General features: G+C 43.5%; 1 protein-coding gene across 1 annotated transcript in view; it reads left to right on the top strand.

Moving 5' to 3' along the window:
* The first annotated feature begins 4,295 nt into the window (after nucleotides 1–4,295).
* Nucleotides 4,296–19,432, top strand: part of basp1 (brain abundant, membrane attached signal protein 1) — a 47,034-nt gene continuing 31,897 nt past the window's right edge. Inside the window, exon 1 of the mRNA XM_036519298.1 lies at nucleotides 4,296–4,485. The gene's annotated coding sequence lies outside the window, so the exon portion shown is untranslated. The remainder of the gene's footprint in view (nucleotides 4,486–19,432) is intronic.

Genomic DNA, 19,432 nt, shown 5'->3' with positions numbered 1-19,432 from the left:
TCAACAATAAATTGATAAAGTTATCCATGTGAAGGTGCCAATAATTTGAGATATTTGAAAAAACCATGCCAGGCGTTCTGCATATGAAATACACTGGTAATAAATTCACATTTTGCGTTTTTGTTATTCTCTCATGAGGGGGCTGTGCACTCCCTTTTCTGAGAACAGGGAACCATTCTTTATAAGAAATCAAACACAGGCATTGGCAAGACACACAGTCATAAAAAGTGTGTCCAATTGTGAATAGAGGCTGAAAGTATACATGCCTTACACACAGACACACACCCCACAGACACTTGCCAAAGTGACCATCTCAGAGGTGTGACCTCTGACAGATTCCATTCTCTGGAATCCACAGGGCCATAAGCATTTCTCTGTCGACTGAATTTGGGTCACATCTGCCAATGACCTGCATGAATTATGCTACTGTCCTGTATAAGACCCTTGAATCCTAAATGAAAGGCCTCTGGTCTGAGCAGACAGCATTTTATTAAGTTATCCAGCTCTCTTTATGTCTGAAAACCAAAAACAGTATTTAACCTGTACATACTCCAGCTAACTTCTAGCTCAGTTCTTTGTTACTGAAAGAGTGTTTAGACCCTGAACTGCTCTAAAAGAGGTGATTCTATGAAACAGCAAAGCTGCTCAAGCCAAACACAGATGGCCAAATGAAGTCAAGCCTCATGGGTAAATAGCATTCCCGTAACAAGCAGATCTAATTGTGAACAGACTCTAAAAGTCTACTTTCCCCTTGACTGGACAGCTGGTGATAGGAGAGCTTAGAAAGACAGCAACTGGTCAGGATTTCATGCCAGGTCTGAGGAAAACTCTTTGAAGCATTTTCATTGCATTTAAATAATTTTTAATTTATGAGTAAAATGCACAACTAAGACATGAAACAGGGGTGCACGCTCTAGAAGTGGCCTTACAATATTAATGGTAACAGTAATGAATCCACACAACCAGAGATGCTCTATCAACATGGGATGAGTCATTCAGGAAGGTGTTCAAGATACAGAAAATAACAGCTTTGAACTCTAGGAAGAGCAAAATGCTTTGAACAGATTTTCATATCAATGTTAAATCTTACTTTCATTTTTTCAACAAAGACCGTTTTTTACTACTGTGAATTATTTCAATGTCATGATATATGTCAATATGATAATAAGGGTCAATGTTAACCATGGCAGTTGAAAAGCTCCAATGTTAGGATTATGCGCCATCTAGGGGACATATGGAAAACAGCCAGATGACTATTTATCTGTGTATGAGGCTGCTATTGTGACTTTTTAATGAACTGTCAATCTTGATTCCAATATGCTTTACTGAATATAGGCTATTGCCACTCACTTGCACTTGAGACTAAAAAATAATTAAATGTTGTTGATCATCATCATCAACATTGTAAACATCATTTGCACGATTACTACTACCTGTGTAGTTTTTCCATTAAAATTCCTTTGTGAAGGTGAATTCATAATTCTTCAATGCTGTTGTCTATATTCTCAGTAACACATATTTCTATGCATATTGATCATCACAATATCTGTTTTCTACTACAGTGTCTACTCTCTAGGAAGCGTGCACACTGGAATTGGGTTTTCCAATCAGTCAGTCAATCAACTGACCAATTATCTGTATGTAATATATAAGACAACAAATTGTTATGCAGCCAAAACACATGAAAGGATAACAGTGGGATTAATGAAGAAAGTTATAAAAGCGACTGTATTGTACTGTAAATTACTGTACATACATCAACATCTCCCCCATGTCCCACTGTTTATAAGCATACACACACACACACAACCACATGCACAGTAACCAACTCATGCCCACGAATATGATGTCAATAAATAACATAAGCTTAATAACATGACAATACAGGCCAGTTCAACTGGATGACTAGTTCAATTCAATTATCGTGGATCTGGACCGATAATAGCAGCCACTGCAGCTGCTCAAAGGACCGGGCTGTAGCACTCCTGTCACCTGAAATATCACTCTTACCAACAGAGGCTGCTGTAGAGGCATCTCAGTCTGACTCGTCTCACATTCGCACAGATTTTCATGATTTCATGGAGACATTACTGCCTTTTTCTTTGGACGCTCTGAACAATACAGTCTCACTTGAGGGACATATCCAGTGCTTTCTTCAAACATGTTTTTGTTAAAAAGAATAGTCTCACTGCTTCATTTTTTTTTTCTATTGTGTCATCTGAATTTGATGATGATAAGACCTGATTTATTCCTGGTGAGATCAACAAAGACCAAACCTCAGAATGCAGATCACGGCTACGGCAGAAAGGAGTCGATGCGACAAACCCGTCAGTTCATGACCATCTGCCATCTCTATTCCACAGAACCTTAAGGCTGACGGAATATCACTGACAACAATCTTTAATATCCCCGTGTAAGCATCTGCTGGGCTTTCACACCAAGCAGGGCAATTAGCACTGACAAAACAGCAAATATACACAATGGCCTTGGTGAATGTTTGTTTGACATCTGTCTTTGCAAAAGGAATGTTTGATCACATTTCACATTGAGCATACCTTCATAAGGTCTTCATTATGCAGACAAAATACATTTGTGAGTACTGCATGGGTAAATTATGAGGGATCTATGAGCAAACGTACTGCTTTATGATGGCAAACGTGTTATCTACATATTATATACAAAATGAAACATTGCAGCTGAATGCAGGTGGTATATCACTTGATATCATTTGTTATAAAGCACACCATCTTAGTAGTACTGCTTTATAAAGCGGTTATGGCATGATTCAATGTGTGCTTTATGGAGGTTTTATGACGTAGTGCTTAATATAACATGGAACTGAATGCCGTTGATTCTTGCAAGGTCTTCTGTCGAGCTACAGTGGCAAGTCATGCACGACGCCCGCTAATCAGATCGGTGGTGCCATGCAAATTCTCCGTTTCCTGCTTCCTGCATGCATGCCCAGCCATCTGTCCTTCTGCGTTTGTAACAATGTGACTCGACAGCCCCCCCCCGGTTACTTTTAGAGCCTGCCATCAGCTGCTCTGCACATGGGGACAAACTTGGCCTGGGAATATATGCACTTGACAGATGCCTTCTTGAGAGCCTGAGGCTAGAGTGCACGAATGTGGCTCTTTCTCCAAGACGAAAACGTACACGTCAGCATCAATAAGGCAGAATTAATCTGCGGTGAGCCAATGCTTCACCAGCCACAATTCAATTAACGGTATCAATCACAAATCCGCCTCTGCCTTTTTTTGGATTGATTACTTTTGCCTAGAGTGGACATGTTTAATATACGTTCACTTTTATATCCAAACCCCCCGTCCAACTTTTAACACATTCTTACACAGCAATAACCTCAACTTCTTGGAAATATTTTCTTCTAAAAACAAGTTTTGATATCGTTACAAACTGGAGCTATTCAGTGGGATCACAGGTCCCCATGGATCACAGACCCAGACTCAGAATCCAGAGTGTCAGTCAGGGTTTCAGTGACCAGACAATCCCGTTGCTGTTACACTGTCCAGCACAGCACCATAAATTGTCTGCCTAAGAACTCCACAGGGAAATGACACAGGGCTAATAACCCCCATGAGCCTAAAATACTGAAACACACACACACACACACACGCACACGCACACACACACACACACACACGCAGCCTCCTTCATTTTTCTCTGGCAAAGACAGGTTTGTGAGCGCCCAATCAGAATTCAGAGCACGTGGGCGAAATATAACAACTACAGTAGTGCAAGTCTGTGGGCAGGGGGCGCGCGGAGCCAATGTTTTAAAGACGGTTATAGAATGACAACATCTTGGACGAATACTTGTTATAAATTGAGTCATTTGCAAATATCAAGCAGCCATTAATGGTAGATTTATGCCACGTTTACATCATAAACATTTAAACATTTATACTAACATAAATAACTGCATGCGGTTTTCAGAAACCCATTCTGTTCAGACACCCAGACTTACAGCATGTACGGTGTATATGGACTGTGCTATACGGTTACATATGTTACCGGTAATAACTGTAAGTATCGCTGACCTAAATGATAATTGGGTTATGAAATTATGATTAATTGACATAAATTTGTTCGACACTGCGACTTAATATATTACTTCCTGACCATTGGCCTCATTCGAAAAAAAATGTTGAACAGAGATTTTGGCGGTTGGAGTTCAAATCAACCATTTTTGACAAATTCCATTGATTTGGAAGAAAAAAAAAACATGGCGCTGGCTTCACACCAGCATTTCGGTAAGATCCGCGGTGCTAGAGCGCCCTCCTGGTCTCAACCGCGCTCTACACCCTTGAGTAGGGTACGAACTGCCCCCCAGCTCGACAGTGTGCGCGCGTGTGAAATGCAGGGAGAACCGCGCAGAACACTACCCAAATAGGCACAGCCACCGAGCGCACAGACAGAGCCGCTGAAAAAAAAAGCACTTGAGCAGGGAGAACTTCACTGCGAAGACCGGTAAGAGTCACTTATATGTTTGTTACATTTTGTTCATTCTTTTCCATTTTTCAAAAAAGCAGATTTTTAAATAGTTGGGTTCTCTGTCTGCTGCTTTCCTTTAATCACCTATGCATTTGGAGAGCCGAGGCGCAATTTGGATATATTGGGTGTCCTCGGTAGTGAAGGGGCATAATTCATATATAATTTGCATACAAAGACATTTTTGTTAAATGTGGCAATAAATACAATAAATGTTGTATTTATTTCATTTACATCAGAAAAATATGTTGCAATCCTACATCCTTTAAATGAAATCTATTGATTAAATGTTTGAAGAAATTTGGTATGTGCTCTTTTCCTCACGTTGTCTTTCGCTATAACTTAATATTGTTTTTATTCGACACACAGATACATTGATATGATCATTATCATGGGTTCACATACACGAAAAAACGCTTATTCTGAAAGCAGTCAATTAGACTGTTCGCTTTGATATCAAAAGTTGGCTGTTTTATCGGAAATAAAGGAGAATGTCTACATTTTACGAAGAATACGAGAGTAATTTATGCTTAAAACCATACCTGTTAATTAGAAATCGTAATGCTTTAAAAATAAGATTTTTACACCACACCCCTTTGTGTCTGGGGGTGTGACATCTGGCTGCGCTTCGCATCGCTGACAGACCATAGTATCTTACAGCATTTCGCCTTTTATAAGAAAACGTAGCCAATTCCGTTTTGTATGGGCCAACCTCAATACAAATACGAAGGAATTGTGTCATGGCATGAAATTAATTATGCATACATTTTCCGGAGGCTTGCCTGGAAAATGGTACGTTTTTGGTTGTGTGACATACAGAGAAGGAGGCTGTACTGTACCGCTGCGATTCGCATCATTAAAAATGTGAACGTGATCTATGCCATGTCATAAATGTCAATTGCTGTAAATAGCGTGAGTCGGTGCACACAGATAGATTCGAAAAAGTTGTGTGCACCGGCGTTGACTGCTGAACTATCCCACCATTCTGTCTGGAGAATGAATGAATACCCCCTAGTAAATTGTCGGGGTTCTTTGTTTCTCCGAAGCACATGCGCATTGGATGTAGGGTGTGGATGGGCGATTGATTTTCTTTCTCACCTATCAATTGATTGTCGCTTCATTTACGAGGCAGCGAGACGACGGTCCTTAAGCATCAGCGTTGCAATTCGCCGTTAAACATTTTTCCCATCCTTGCCTTAGCTACACTCAGGCTGTAAATATTTTATGGGTTTTAATTAAAGATGCTGCAGGATGTGTCTCCTGTATTTATTTTTTCCATCATGGAGTAATGTGAAAAAGGCAATTTTCCCCCCTCACGTATCTCCATTTGTAGCACGTTCGTTTGTCAGTAGAACAGGAAGCGGGTCACGCAGTTCTCACATTATAGCAATGCAAATTGCTTGCTCGCTACTGTCATCACCCGCTTTACCGACTGAACATCTACACACACACACACACTCGAAATGAAGTGGTATTGCTCACCATTTGCAGAATTTTACTCACTGAACGCGAGGCACTCCTAACAAACGAGACAGTGCGAGAGAGAAGCAGCAAAAGACGCAAAGACGTCACAGTTTTACTTAATACTAATTCATTGTTTTATTCAATGGATTCATACTGAATTCTGTATCTCCGCTTACATCAGATGTGTCCGCGGTCTTCACCTGCAGACGACAAAAAATGTGTGCATGCATGGATGACACACAGATACCAACATGGATATAAAGGAATAGCAACAGAATAGTAGATTTCGTAATTATTACTAGCCGAGCCGTTGACTCAGCCTGTTATTTTTTTCCAAAGGTTGCTGAAGCATGAAGGCGACTGCCTGGCTTCGATCATGCCCGTATTACAATTAATCTCAGTTTAGAAAAAAATGCCAGATCAGTGAGTCACTGTGGCTGCGGGCTCCTTCGTCCGTTTGTGTGACTGCCCGTTAGATTTTCCTGTTTAGGTGGTACCCATTTCAAAAAGGAAAATGAATTAAAATGTTTGATATTCCTTTTAATTACCTTTTATTTTGCATGTGACGAAAATGGCTGCCAATCAGTACTGAGCACGGGTGGTAGAATATGTAATCGTTGGTATTGTGCCACAGGATTGAGGAACATGCTACATGTCTGAGTCACACATTTCTTATGGGGTGCTTCAGCTGATTTTGAGTATTCTGTGCTTGAGGTGTGGGATTCAAATATTAGATTTGAATGTGTATTCATGCTGGCAAACCTGTTATAAGACTGTAATTTACTATGGGATCTTTGCATGATTTGGGAGCAACTCTTTGTCTGAAATTTAATGTGCACAGAAGCAAGTATTGGTGGAACCATGAGTGCATGTCATCATATTTACCTGCTGCCGTTGGGATGGAGATGTGCCATTACTTTCGAGCACGACTCTGACGTAGGCGTACGTATGTTAGACGGTCCATGACATCATGTCCTGGAGTCTTCATCAGGGCTTCTCTTTCTTCCTTTCTGGGGATGGCCTTTTGGCATGCTGCGATGAAAATCTGCTGCCAGACATTATGAGTTTTGTGGCTGGGAATTTCTGCGTGTGCACGCCATGTCAGACCTTTCCCATCGCACAGGTCAAAACAGCATTAAAATGTAACAAATTCATGATCTTAATCTCTGGTCCTGAGGGGGCTGAGTTTGAAATTACCCAGACGAGATGAGCATAATTATTGTGCCTAATAATAACCAAAGAATGATAATCAGCTTGACAGTGTTATGTTGCTGAGGCATCCATGTTATGCTTCTATCCTCAAACACATAACGACTGTTTGTATTGTAGGCTGTAGCTCCTTTGTTGCTGTGTACTGTGTGTAGGTTAAAAGTTGGCACGTCTCTTGTGAATTTAGTCTAGCACTGCCAAGAAGTGTCAGTGGTGGAAATTGCAATATCAACACAGAACAGTGTTTCATTATGCGTACGAAGGATGAGCAGAGGAAGAACAAAATGGACATCATCTGTCGGAAGTATATGCAGTACACTTCGGGAATATCCAATAATGGGTGTCTACTGGGTCTTAAAAGTAGAGGTTGTTTGGGCATGGGGAAGGACACGCATACCACAGGTCTGCATGCGGGGCGGAGAGAAAGGCCTGATCTGCATACGGAATCCGTGCTTAGGGGGGTACGGACAGGAGGCAGCAGGCGTGAGCGCACGCTCACCATGAACCCTGTGGAGAACTCAGCCTCCGAGACATTTGCGCTTCTCTCGCAAAACCACCACGCAAACTGCGCAGGAATCTTGGGTGTTCTGTGTTGCTGTCCCTGAAGAATAACAACCAGCTTCCCACTCAGTGCGATGCGAATCTCTTTGCAGTGACTCATTATTTATACAGAAAAAAAAGAAAGAGGTTGATATAGCACTTGGGGGTGAGTGGCAGGGTTCGATTATTTGAATGTTTGATGTTATGTGCCATAAGGCTGTTTATCTGAATATCAAAATATTCAAAATACATGTCCCTGTTACCTATGGCATGATATACATTAGTGAGTGTGAGAGAAAGGTCTTTCATGTGGGTGTGTCAACTCTATTATGTATGTTCATGTGTGGAGGACAGTGGGACCAAGAACTCATTGAGCTTACAGCTAGAGAACGTTGTGTCCTGGGACAAGCGTGGTTTTTATGAGGGCCTTATGTTCCTTTCCCTCTATCTACCATTATTGCCTCCTCAATGGGAGCACATACTGAAAGCCTTCTGTAAGCAAACACAGCTATGCTTGAAAGATAACACAAAATGACCGCCACAGTTTAGTGCAGTAATGAGTCTTCTGAGGAAGTGTTCAATCAAGTCAACCAGTCGTGTTAGATAAATGCATACTTAAAGCCATAATAATTTTTGATCATAGCAAGTGGTGCAAAGGACCAGTTTCATAATCATCCAGAAACACTAGCAAGGATATTAGTCCCCCCAGGTAAGGTCTGTGCCTGAGATACTGTGTAGAAAGGAGGCTCAGTCCGGATTGCGAAGCGCCTTACTGAAGATCCTCCCCTTTTCTGTTCTGAGAGTGGCGCTCCTGCTTCTCAACATGGAGTGTGCTGGGAGGAAGGAGGGAGCGGGGACGGGGGTGTCACCCTCAAATCTCGACTCTGGCATCATTACCCAACAAAAGCAGCGAGCGTCGTGGGCACAGGAGCCGCCTCTGTAGTTTCGGATGAGTCCCAGTTCTGTCACTTCCCATCCAGCGGATGGGCGCCGGGTCTGGGGGAGGCTCCAGCAGGAGTTTTGCCCGCACTCCGCTGTATATGCTCAGGGTGGGTGTTGAGTCACAGGAGGCCCTGTTATCCGGAAGGGTGTTGGCGGCAGTTGTGGTGGCTGTGGTGTTTTTATCAGTGTGCGCACTGGCTCGCCGGCTGGTTCGGCGGAGGATTTCGGGGAGGGGCGGGGTGGGTGGGGAGGAGGGATCAGGCCGACCCAGCTCCGACGCTGAAACAGCCTTGACCGCGGGGCACCGGCTTTCTTTTTTTTTTTTCAGCTCGGCCCACGCCAGCCCGGATTGGCGCGTCCGCGTCTGACGGGACAGCCCTCCTCCCTCGCCACTGCCCGCTCACCCAGACAGAAAAGGGGACACGAGTCTGGGCACTGATGTGTCGGACCGAGTCAGTCTGACTGAGGTGGCTGCGTCTGGCTGACGCTGGGGGAGTCTGGGAGGGAGACGGCTGGCAGCTGAAGGTGGGAGACTGGAAGATAGGATTCTGCCGGGGCGGGGACGGGGCGGGGGTGGGGGGCGGTTAAGGGGGGCCGGCCGGTCTGCAGAGATATCGATTGATACCGGAGATATGGCCCCTGTCGCTCGCCTGTCAACCCAAACAAAGCCTGCCATTTCATTCCGGATTGATCCCTGGCTGATGTGTGAATCCTTCGCAGTCTCCAGAATAATTCTGTAGGCGGAAAAGGGGTAGGACTACGTGCTGGGAGGAAGACACACACTGCAGAAACAGAATATATTAGCCTCGACTCTATACAGCACACCTGGGATGGATCGTAGGTTTTCTATAAAGCAGAGCTTTGTCTCCTCTCTGTCCTGTACACAGCATATGTGAAATGAAACAGCAGAGCAGCTTGACTCATTATCCAAGCTATTTTAGCTGTACCAATGCCAGGCTTTGTTTGACCTATTTGCATTAGTGTGTCTTTTGAGAGCCATACGCTGCCCAGACACCCAGCCTACTTTACACCGTCTGTGTTTGCAGGACTCTTCTGTTGCAGTCTCACATTATATTTCCCCGGACAGGGAAAGATAATGTTCTCTCCAAGGCCACGGCTGGATGATTGATTAGGTTGCTATCTCAGTAGTATCATGGTATTCCAACATGACCTCCTTTTCCTTGCAGGGATTTAATCGGAATTGCATCTGTAAGCAGTAAAGCCCCTTTTCTTGCTTTTCTTGTTTTCCCTGTCAAACATGCTGATTACATTTATTGCTACATATTATATAATATTATATAATCTTTTAATGCACGCTAAGATTTGTGTTTGTAACAACAGAGGTATTCACATCTGGCATCGGTTTATTTACAGAGTTCAAGAAGCTAGATTAAATTATGTCATAAAATACTCTAAATTCAAGCCCTGAGCCATCAATGGAAACAGCAACCTTAAAAGAATCTTTGCTTTTCACTCTGAAAGAAAAATAACTTGATATTTTTTATAGTTAGGGAGAGAGAGGATACCATATAATTTTAAAATGATTTTTAAAAAATAAATTAAAATAAAAAAGATTTAAATAATTTTAAAATAAAAATCTCAAAATGGGTACAATTCATAGACCAATACGTTAGCACTGTTATGACTTCTCTTATTAAGACAAAACTTTCAAAGTCAGTTCTGCCATTTTTTTTCCTTTTTCATAAGCAGACAACTCCTCCATTTTCTTGCTCATGGCTTCACATCTAATAAAAGTTGTTGAAAAATCCCATATATAGCAGTGGTTTTTTGGTTCCTCCCTGAAGCATTACAATTTTTCAGTTGTGAAGTATTGTCACAACAGTCAAGTTTTGTATAAAGACAGGTCCTTTGTCTGTCCCCTGTAATGTGACTTGATGTGACAGGCCCCTGCTTTGCTGAGTAATGAAGGCACAGGCCTTTGTTTCTCCTTTTCTCTGCTCCTGCTCCCCAAAATGCGAACATGAATGGAGACTGATACTTCAGAAAGTGGCAAAGAGCCCAAGCTCGCAATTCACTTCTCTTTATAATTACAGTCAGGAGGAGAAAAAAAAACAGAGAAGAAGAAAGAGGAAAGATAATTATAGGGCGTCAAAGCCATAAAGGGCACAGGGAGAGGATTTGCCTTGCCTTTTAAAGCTAACAGCCTTCTCAGGAACATTATGTATTCTGGAGCAACGGAGTGACGAACAGGATTTATAAGTGGCAATGGCTGATGGGTAACATTTGTGGAAGAGATGTGAGCCATGAGAAACCCTCTGATTGCGGATATCTGTCACAGATTAAGGACCCGAGTGGCGTGAACGTGGAGTGATTCACTGATTACGGCATTTCTGAATCAGTGGAGACTTTTATTTTGAAGTCAAGGTAAGGCAGGTTGGCCTAACTGAGTAAGACATTTAAGTAGTTTACTGTACCGCCCTTTTTCAATTTATCACATTCAGCTGTAGCTCTGTGGCATCAGCAAACACAGGTCAGTGTCAAACATATACTGCGTCTCTGTTACATTATCTTGAGATGCAGTTAGCTTGGAAGGGTGTCAGACAATAGAAATGAAACCAAGCCCTGTCCACATCAAGCACTGTGGCAAGAACTGCTTGCATTCACCACAATCTCGCCTACCATTGGTCGTAAATGGACGTCGTTAATGGTTGTAAAAGTCCACCTTGATATGGGCAAGAAGAAATGAGCCTGACCTGCATGTGTGGTTTGTTAAGAACTATAACCTGACCAGGTCATCACTGTTTACAAGACTTTATTTGCTGAACATGGCTTGATAGAGGGCAACTTCTAATGCGCTGAATTTTTAAACATTCTATCTTTAATTTATACGGATGTGCATTTACCGGGGAAATTGAGGTGAAAGTGCACTGCTCAGGGGTGCAATAGCAGTGTCTCACTTAGAATTAAAAATCACATCCCTGAAGTCCAGAGTCCAGCACCTTCAGCATTATGCTAACAGATCATAATGTTGCCCGGTCCAATTCACAATTAAACCATACATTTTCAGTAAGGCCCTTTTGATACATATCTAGTCTTGCTCTGAAGTCTGAAGGAACCAGGCACATTTAACTTTTGTGTAATACTGGCAGCAGTCATTGTCCTGCACCCTGCCCGAAATATCCAGATCCATGCTGTGTCTCCTTTGGTTCGAGTGCGTCATCGAGGGAGTTTTCTCTGGCCTTTGGTAATTGATTGGTGGGACTGCAAAGTGGAGGCTTCTGATGGTCTCCAAGTGTTAGAGGAAATTGGGCATTGCCAGCCCACTGAGCCCAACTGGCCCTGTATCAGCAGTTTCATAAATCGCTGATTGTAGCGTAAAGAGCACAGTTTTTTGCGTTATTGCATTATTGGTGCCCACATGAATGCATGTGATTGGTTTTCGCTGTCAGGGGGTGAAATGCACACAGTACTAAAGAATTAGTTTACTATTACATTTTAGCTGCATATTATGTTGCAAGTAACGTAATGCTTATCTTTATACATGTACATATTTTAATATATATATCAAAATATACTAAACACAAAAGTTAAGCATATTATCTAATGCCACTTCTTATATACATTTGTACAGAGGACTGAGCCTTTGCCTTCTCAGTGCTACAGGTCATGAGGTCATGATATATTTGCACAAAGCATGCAATTGTACAAAAACCTCAAATACCACACACTAATGCATATTCTATATGTGAGAGTAACTTATCGTAAAATCAAGACACAGTGTGCTTGCAATATACTTCTGCAGAGGCTGGCTCTGCGTAGCCCATTATAATGTGGCGAGTAAGATTAGCATTTTCCTTTCAGCGGATGGGCGATCCTGGCCTCGTAGTCATGCCGCTGGATTGATTGGAGTGGACAAACATTCATTTTGGGGCATTCACTCTTCACCGAAAAGCGGCCTCGCTGTAGACAGAACAAGCTCCTGGGCGCGCTCAGCGCCCTGGCGTGCAGGCCAGTAGTTTTGCTCACTTCCTCTGTCTGCAGACGCATTTTTGATCTGCGTACATGAAACCAGAGGTTCGTGTCCTCTCTGGCTTGAAGGAATCAGTCTGCCACCCCCTCTACGGAAAAGAGTCCCATACCACGCGCATCGTAACCGTTTGATAGCCCTCCGGCGCTTTAGCTGTGCTCAGCAAGTTGAATCTGCTTCAACACAAGTAGTCCGGTATGTTTCTGGAGCACATTTCTATGTAGGTCATTGGCAAACCGGGTTTATTCTGCGCTCGACCTCTGAATATCCTGGAAGCAACATTTTCCTTTGACTTAGCATTTGAGTGGTTTGTGGATTATTCATACATTTTATTCATTTCCCCACAATTTTCCTAAGTCAGTGCTGAGATTCCACTATGATGATGTATCTGAGTGCAACCAAGGTGTGAGCTCACAGGTGATGATCATGTGCCTGCTCTTGAAAACACTCGTTGCAGCTTGCTGGGTTTCTGCTGTACTGGGAGAGTCAGATGAGACATTTTAATACATGTGAAAAAAAGGTTGTGGGTTCTATGACAGCCTGTGAAATATCCCCTTGTGAAACAGGTTTACTTCTACCTCTTGTGCTGTCATGGCATTACTAGCATTAGCTTGTGAGCCTTCAGCTTCAGTGCTGCTGCGGTAGGTGACTTACTTGGACCACGGCGAAAATACTGCTCTCTGGCATCGTTGCGCTGTTGTCTAAGTTAGCAGCATGCTTGACATTGCTATTCTAATGTATCATTATGAGATCAGTATGGTTACATTAGCAGTCTGACACATCTCAAGACTGCTGCAACGTCTATGACTGACTTAGCATTAGGTTCAGAAGCATTAGATAAGCTGTAAGTGTAAGACAAACAAACTATTGGCTTAACAAAACCCATTGGTCAGACTCAACTTCTTACAAAATTGGTGAAGGAACACAGTTAGCTGTGGGTGTATGCCTGTGGAACTGAAGTGCAGGGCAAAAGGATATTGTTGGTAATGGTTTTATTTGGATGAACTCTGACTGAATGGAGTTTCAGGAACTGGATCTACTGGATCTACTACAAAAGAGTCCAGAACCACTCACTTACAGCTGAAAGCGGCCATGACGCAATAGGAGCTCCATCCAAATGCAGCTGAAAGGTCAAAATGTCCATGGCTGGCTGCACCCTGAGCAACCTCACTTGCAAAAAGTCAGCCAAAACTCATTGGTAGCTTTGTGGATTCAAATGTAAATGCACCGTGTTTCTCATTTAAAACTAGGCTATATCAGGTTGCTCTAAACTTTGATGTTCTCATTAGAGAAAGTATTCAGAAAATAACGAACAAAATAAACCTGAACAGTACGGTGTTGTTTGATTTAGATCCAGCGTAGTTACTCAGAGATAGAGAGTAAAGTTTTTGACTCCAGATTCCAAGACCTCAGTGTTTCATCTAATATATTCCCCTGTCTGCATCTACAGACTAGGTCTCAGATTAATTTTTCATTTATAAATATAGGTGTTCTTGCAACAACTATAAAGCATTCCGACATTTGTAAAATTGCGCCGATGTACACAGCCCAGTTTCCACTTAAAATGTGCACTGAAACTGCTCTCACTGCAAAATGTCATTTACTTTTGAGAGGCTGTTGGGATTAATGATCTCTTAAAACCCAATATTGCTCTTACAGAGCCGGAGATATGAAGCTCCATTCGATCATTTACAAGCCAGTGTAAAAAATGCAACCCATTCAGCAGCCAGGCTGTCATCTTTAAAAGGGTGTCCTATGATTATTATAAGACAGAGTGCCTATCTCGGCTTCACAATACTTAATTTATCACATACAAATGACCTTTTAGTAATGATTTACCTTAAACACCCCTCAAAAGAAAGAAATACTTGAGAAAATGGAATAATATACTATAAATACATTAAATATACAAGTACATCATTAGGTAGGTATTAGATGTTTTATTATGCACGTTACGGAATGTATTCTACAAATATTTACAAAATGGCAAATATGAACTCAGCAATGAGTGGTATATTATGCAGCATATATTTACATATGATACATTTACATTTAAAGGATTTTTCCCTGCAATTTAGCTTTAATGTTGCAGCTTATATTGAGGCATATTACATTTTCACTCGGATGCTCGCAGCAGCAAGTGACAAACAGCTTACAACTGCTGGTTTACTGTCGTCTCTCTCCATGAGGCACAGCTGAGAGAGACGTTAAGATGGAGCTCGTGACGAGCGTGGCGGCACAAGCCGAAGGCCTTCCTCCCTCCGCTGCGAGCTCCATCTTGTTTTCCGCGGCTGGCATCGCCGACGCTCGGAGGGGCTGGCTGGCATCCACGTCGGAGGAGTGATGCCGAGAAATCTGCGGTAGCCTAGCAACGCGAGCGAGCGAGGGAGGGAGGGAGGGAGGGCAGCCAGCGACGAGGACGCTGTCGAGGTCGATCGCCGTTTCTCCGGCCCGGACGGACGCGTCTCCTATTGCGGTCACTGTGCCGATGTTGAGGGGGGAAGGTGGATTCGACCGGTTTGTTCACATTGCCCAGCGTGCTCCACATTAAGTGTGACTGAACCTGCCACACTGGAAGTGAAGGGTAATACAGTTGAAATTGATGGAACACAGAAGTCTTTTCCAAATGCTGTGAGGACATTTAACAGACCCAGCCTCACTCTAATTCAGGACTGAATATGTGAGATCGACCAAAGGCAATCAAATATCAAGTGTAAATTTAGGTTCTAAGGCTGTTTCAGTCCACTCTGACAGTTTGGCCTGCATGTACAAAAACCTTCAGTGTTGCCTTTGATGATTCAGAGTTGAATGAAATGAACAATGGTAGGCTGGTAATGCTGGTAAAGAATTGCCCTTTGTTAGATATGCAACAGAAACGACCACAGTAAGACCAAATCACTTTGCTGGAGGGTTGAATCTTCCTCTTAAATAATGACAACACATGGCCTGTAATAAACCCCCTATACAGTGTCCTAGCTGTTTCAATGTCAGAGCATGTGCAGTGAGCAGTAATGACACTGAATAAAAATTAAAGATGATTGACTCATTGGTGAAAATGTCAGCTCTATTCCACAAATCATAATAGGGGTTCAAAATACACACCTGTTTCTACCCAAACTCTAACTCTCACACTTGTGGTTATGTTTAAGGAAGATATCTGTTAGCTGCTGATATTGCTCTCATTGCCAACTCTGATCCATTATGCCCCTCTCCAGTGTTTTCGACTGTGTCAATCCCTTCACCTTTCATTAGCTATAGCAAAGGAGAGGCATTCATTATCACTCCATATGAAGTGACACGCTGCACGATCTATATGCACTGAGAGTCATTAAGCCACGCACTGGGGACAGCAGGGGAAAAGATACATTTGTCTGGAGGATTACAGCAGGGAGGGTTTTTGACAGCTTATGACTTCATAACCTCGCGGTCCGCACCGCCGCCTTTCACACCCCCCCCTCTGCCCCACCCCACCCCGCGCATTTGAAGCGCGTCAGTGTTTCCGTGGAGACGGCTGCACGCGGCCGATATCTGCTTGCCCGTGTTTGTTTTGAGCAGCTCTGGAAGGAGCCCCAAACTGAAGCCGCCGCCTTTTGTTTTCGGTTGTGCTTAGCCGTGGAGATTGCCCCTAGCCCGAGTGGTGCAATGCATTTCGTTTAATTATGCTGACGGCAGAATGGGGGGGTGGGGAGGGGTGCCTTGGGGATACATACTCTGCCGCCCGCGTTATGCAGAAGAGCAAACACTGGCGAACAGTGTTTCTGCCGCAGCCACGGATGATTGAAAGGTTTTTATTATGCTTTGAGCGGTGGCCAAAGATTGCCTAATGCGCAAAGATATCAAACTCTATGACTTTACATTGAAAGCACTGTCCCTAAACATTTTGTCACCGGAACTCATTGCCACCAGCCGGGCAATGCCTTGAGTTGTGTTCATGACCTCTGAGACATAAGGTTATTAAAACATGAGGATTCCGTTGTGACAGAGAGTCAAAATGTCAGCATCCTGCTTATAGTTAAGTGTACTTTTTCCATTCACTTTAGTCCATTCAGACTGTGTTTATCTGGGAGCCTATGATGGAATGCAGCACGCTGCTGGGAGCTTGAGGTTTGGGACGAATGCTGGGCATCATTTTAGACATGCTTTGCAGCGCTTCTAACGGATGGAAATGATATTCCTTTGTCGGGGTTTGAAGGCGGCGTCCACGCACCGCATGCAAACGTCCCGTTCGGTATTCCGAGGCCCATGCAAAAGAGAGCCTTCCGCGAGCCTCATAAATAAACCCTCGCGGCGTGTCCTCATAGGGGCCGCGCTATTTTTACACGCTGGCGAGTGGCATGGGAATTCGGCTCCTCGGTGTTGCGGCCTGGATGCTCTCTCGTGCTCGGCTCTCGGCCGGACGAGAAAACGCGCGGCTCGTTTCCTGCCCCAGCGGGGGGGGTGGGGGCGGAGGAGAGGTAAACAGACGGCAGGGTGCACGCGTGCAGTGCGGGGTGTTGCTCCAGTAAACGGCTGCGGGTCCAGAAAGCGGTCCGGTGTGTGGCTATTTTTTTAGTTCCCTCCACCTGAAAACATATCATGACCTCATGACCTCAAGTGCTGTGAAGGCAAAGCCCCAGTTCCCCTTCTTGTCCAAATCAGAAAAAGAAGACATTTAGCTGCATGGAACCTTCTAGACATCGCTGCACTTTCTCAGCTAGAGAATCAGAGACCCAAAGGAGACATTGTCTGAAGAAGAACAAGACGGGCTAACATACACTGTAGGTCGATACTCATCCTTGTAGAACTGTGATATAATGTGTGTGTGTGTATGTGTGTGTGTGCGATGACCGGGAGGCATATGACTCTGCAGGGCCCAGTCACTTGATTTTTTTTCTTGCCTCCATCTTGCGCAACTGAAGCTCTTTGCACAACTGTTGACCTGACAGTGGTGTGAAACATTGTCACTTTACACGTAGCACGCTGGGCAAAACCCAACATGAGGCGTCAGCAGCACAGCCGGGTCTTGATTGGGACTTGACCTGGGCTGAATTACGGTCAGAAGAAGAGGCCTCTCAAAGGAAAGCACTGGCTCAGATCCCAGTGGAGAGGGACATTCTGTTAAATTCAAAAATAGGAAGATAGCTCCCTGATAAACAATGACAAAGAAAAGAAAAATGACTAATAATTCCTGTTTTATTTTCACTGAATCATTTCCACCTAGAGAAAAACTGGAGCTGTGCCAGGCAGCTAAGAATTGACTGCGTTCGGGTTCTTGGACAAAGACACCTCCTGAGGACACAGGTTTATGGAAATGAATGGGAATAATTTAGACATCCTCACAAAAAACTGTTCTTTTAGCTGTTTCATGCGTTTGTCATGTTGTGTAAGGAGCGGGCTAGATTTTATTTAACTACTGACCTTACTGCTAAACATTATTTTATGAAGCAATTTTCATGAATCTTCATCAAGATCACTAAAGCTCAATGGACCACTGCTTGAATTACAAAATATATGGTAATGTGTTGTTCCTTGAGAAAGTAATCTAGTATAATAATATGAAAATATTAGGCAAAAAGAGGGCATACACAATACAATACCCTTCCAAGTACACTGCCTGTCTAAAATCTTAGTTCTTGCCACTTTACACATACATACATACATACATACATTTATTAGAAATAATTTCAATTACAAAGATTTTATATGTTTTTGCACATGACGATTTTTTAATGGATGTCCATGATTACTCGAGCTTTTTAATGAGGTCATCACTGACATGGTTTGCATGGAGAGTGTCATCAGTAGCCCCTCTGAGGCACACTGGAGGATGCCCCGGCTCATTAAAGGCGGTTAGAAATTCAGTAATCTCATCTTCCTGTCCTGTGGTGAGTTTGCTCTACAGCTCCAACTGATGCTGTTGTTCGGGTTTTACACCGTCTGGAGGTTTACCAAGCTCGTCCTAACGCTTGTGTCATCTCCCAGCTGCACAGAGGGACATGTCAAGAAGCCGTTAAAAAAAAAAAAAGATTTGGCCTTTGTTGTAACAGAAGGGGAAGGGAGTGGGTAAATAAATATTTGACTTAAGCAGCATGCTGTCTATTCAGCCACGACTGAGCAAACGCCTGCAGCCTCGGGAGACGGCTGCTCCGATCGCTCCGCCCAAAGTGATAGGCATCCATTTTGTGAGGTTTTATGGCTGCCGAGATCTGGGTCTTTTTTTTCCAAGGTTTTTTTTTCACCGTGGGCATACTGCCTGTAAGCTTTCTCTCCCCCAACTCCAGCGACCTGCCTCCATCGCGCATCGATTAATTAATAATAACCCCCAGATGTAATCGGCGAGAGAGACAGAAAACCGGTGCTTGATATGCGTGGGAGCGTTGTCAATAATTCACCATCTGTTTAAGTTGTCTGGATGGGCGCATTTAGGACGCGCAAGCATGCTTGCAAGGAGACGGAGTTCGTTTCTACCTTTAGATGTCAGCTGTTCTCCTGAGAGAATCTGAGCCACTCTCTGTAAAGGCACTGGACCTGCTGTCTTGGTATAAAGGGTCCTGGGTCTTCTCTGGTGTCGTAGTTTTCTCTTGAAAATTGCTACCCGTTGCAGAGTTGCGGCCTCTGATGGATGTCTTCTCTCTTGTGGGCGGTGATTGCTGGAAGATTATCATGGCAAAGAGAGCCCGCACGACATAAGCACTCCACCCCCCCCACCTCCCCCCCACAAACTGAACCTTACAGCACACCATTAATCAGGACCGATTGGCCTGAGATGTCAGATGATTAAATGCTGCCTTGACTGAAGATGTA

This window comes from Megalops cyprinoides, chromosome 24 (genome assembly GCF_013368585.1).
Source record: "Megalops cyprinoides isolate fMegCyp1 chromosome 24, fMegCyp1.pri, whole genome shotgun sequence".
NCBI lineage: Eukaryota > Metazoa > Chordata > Actinopteri > Elopiformes > Megalopidae > Megalops > Megalops cyprinoides.
This window is presented reverse-complemented; position numbering and strand designations above follow the sequence as displayed.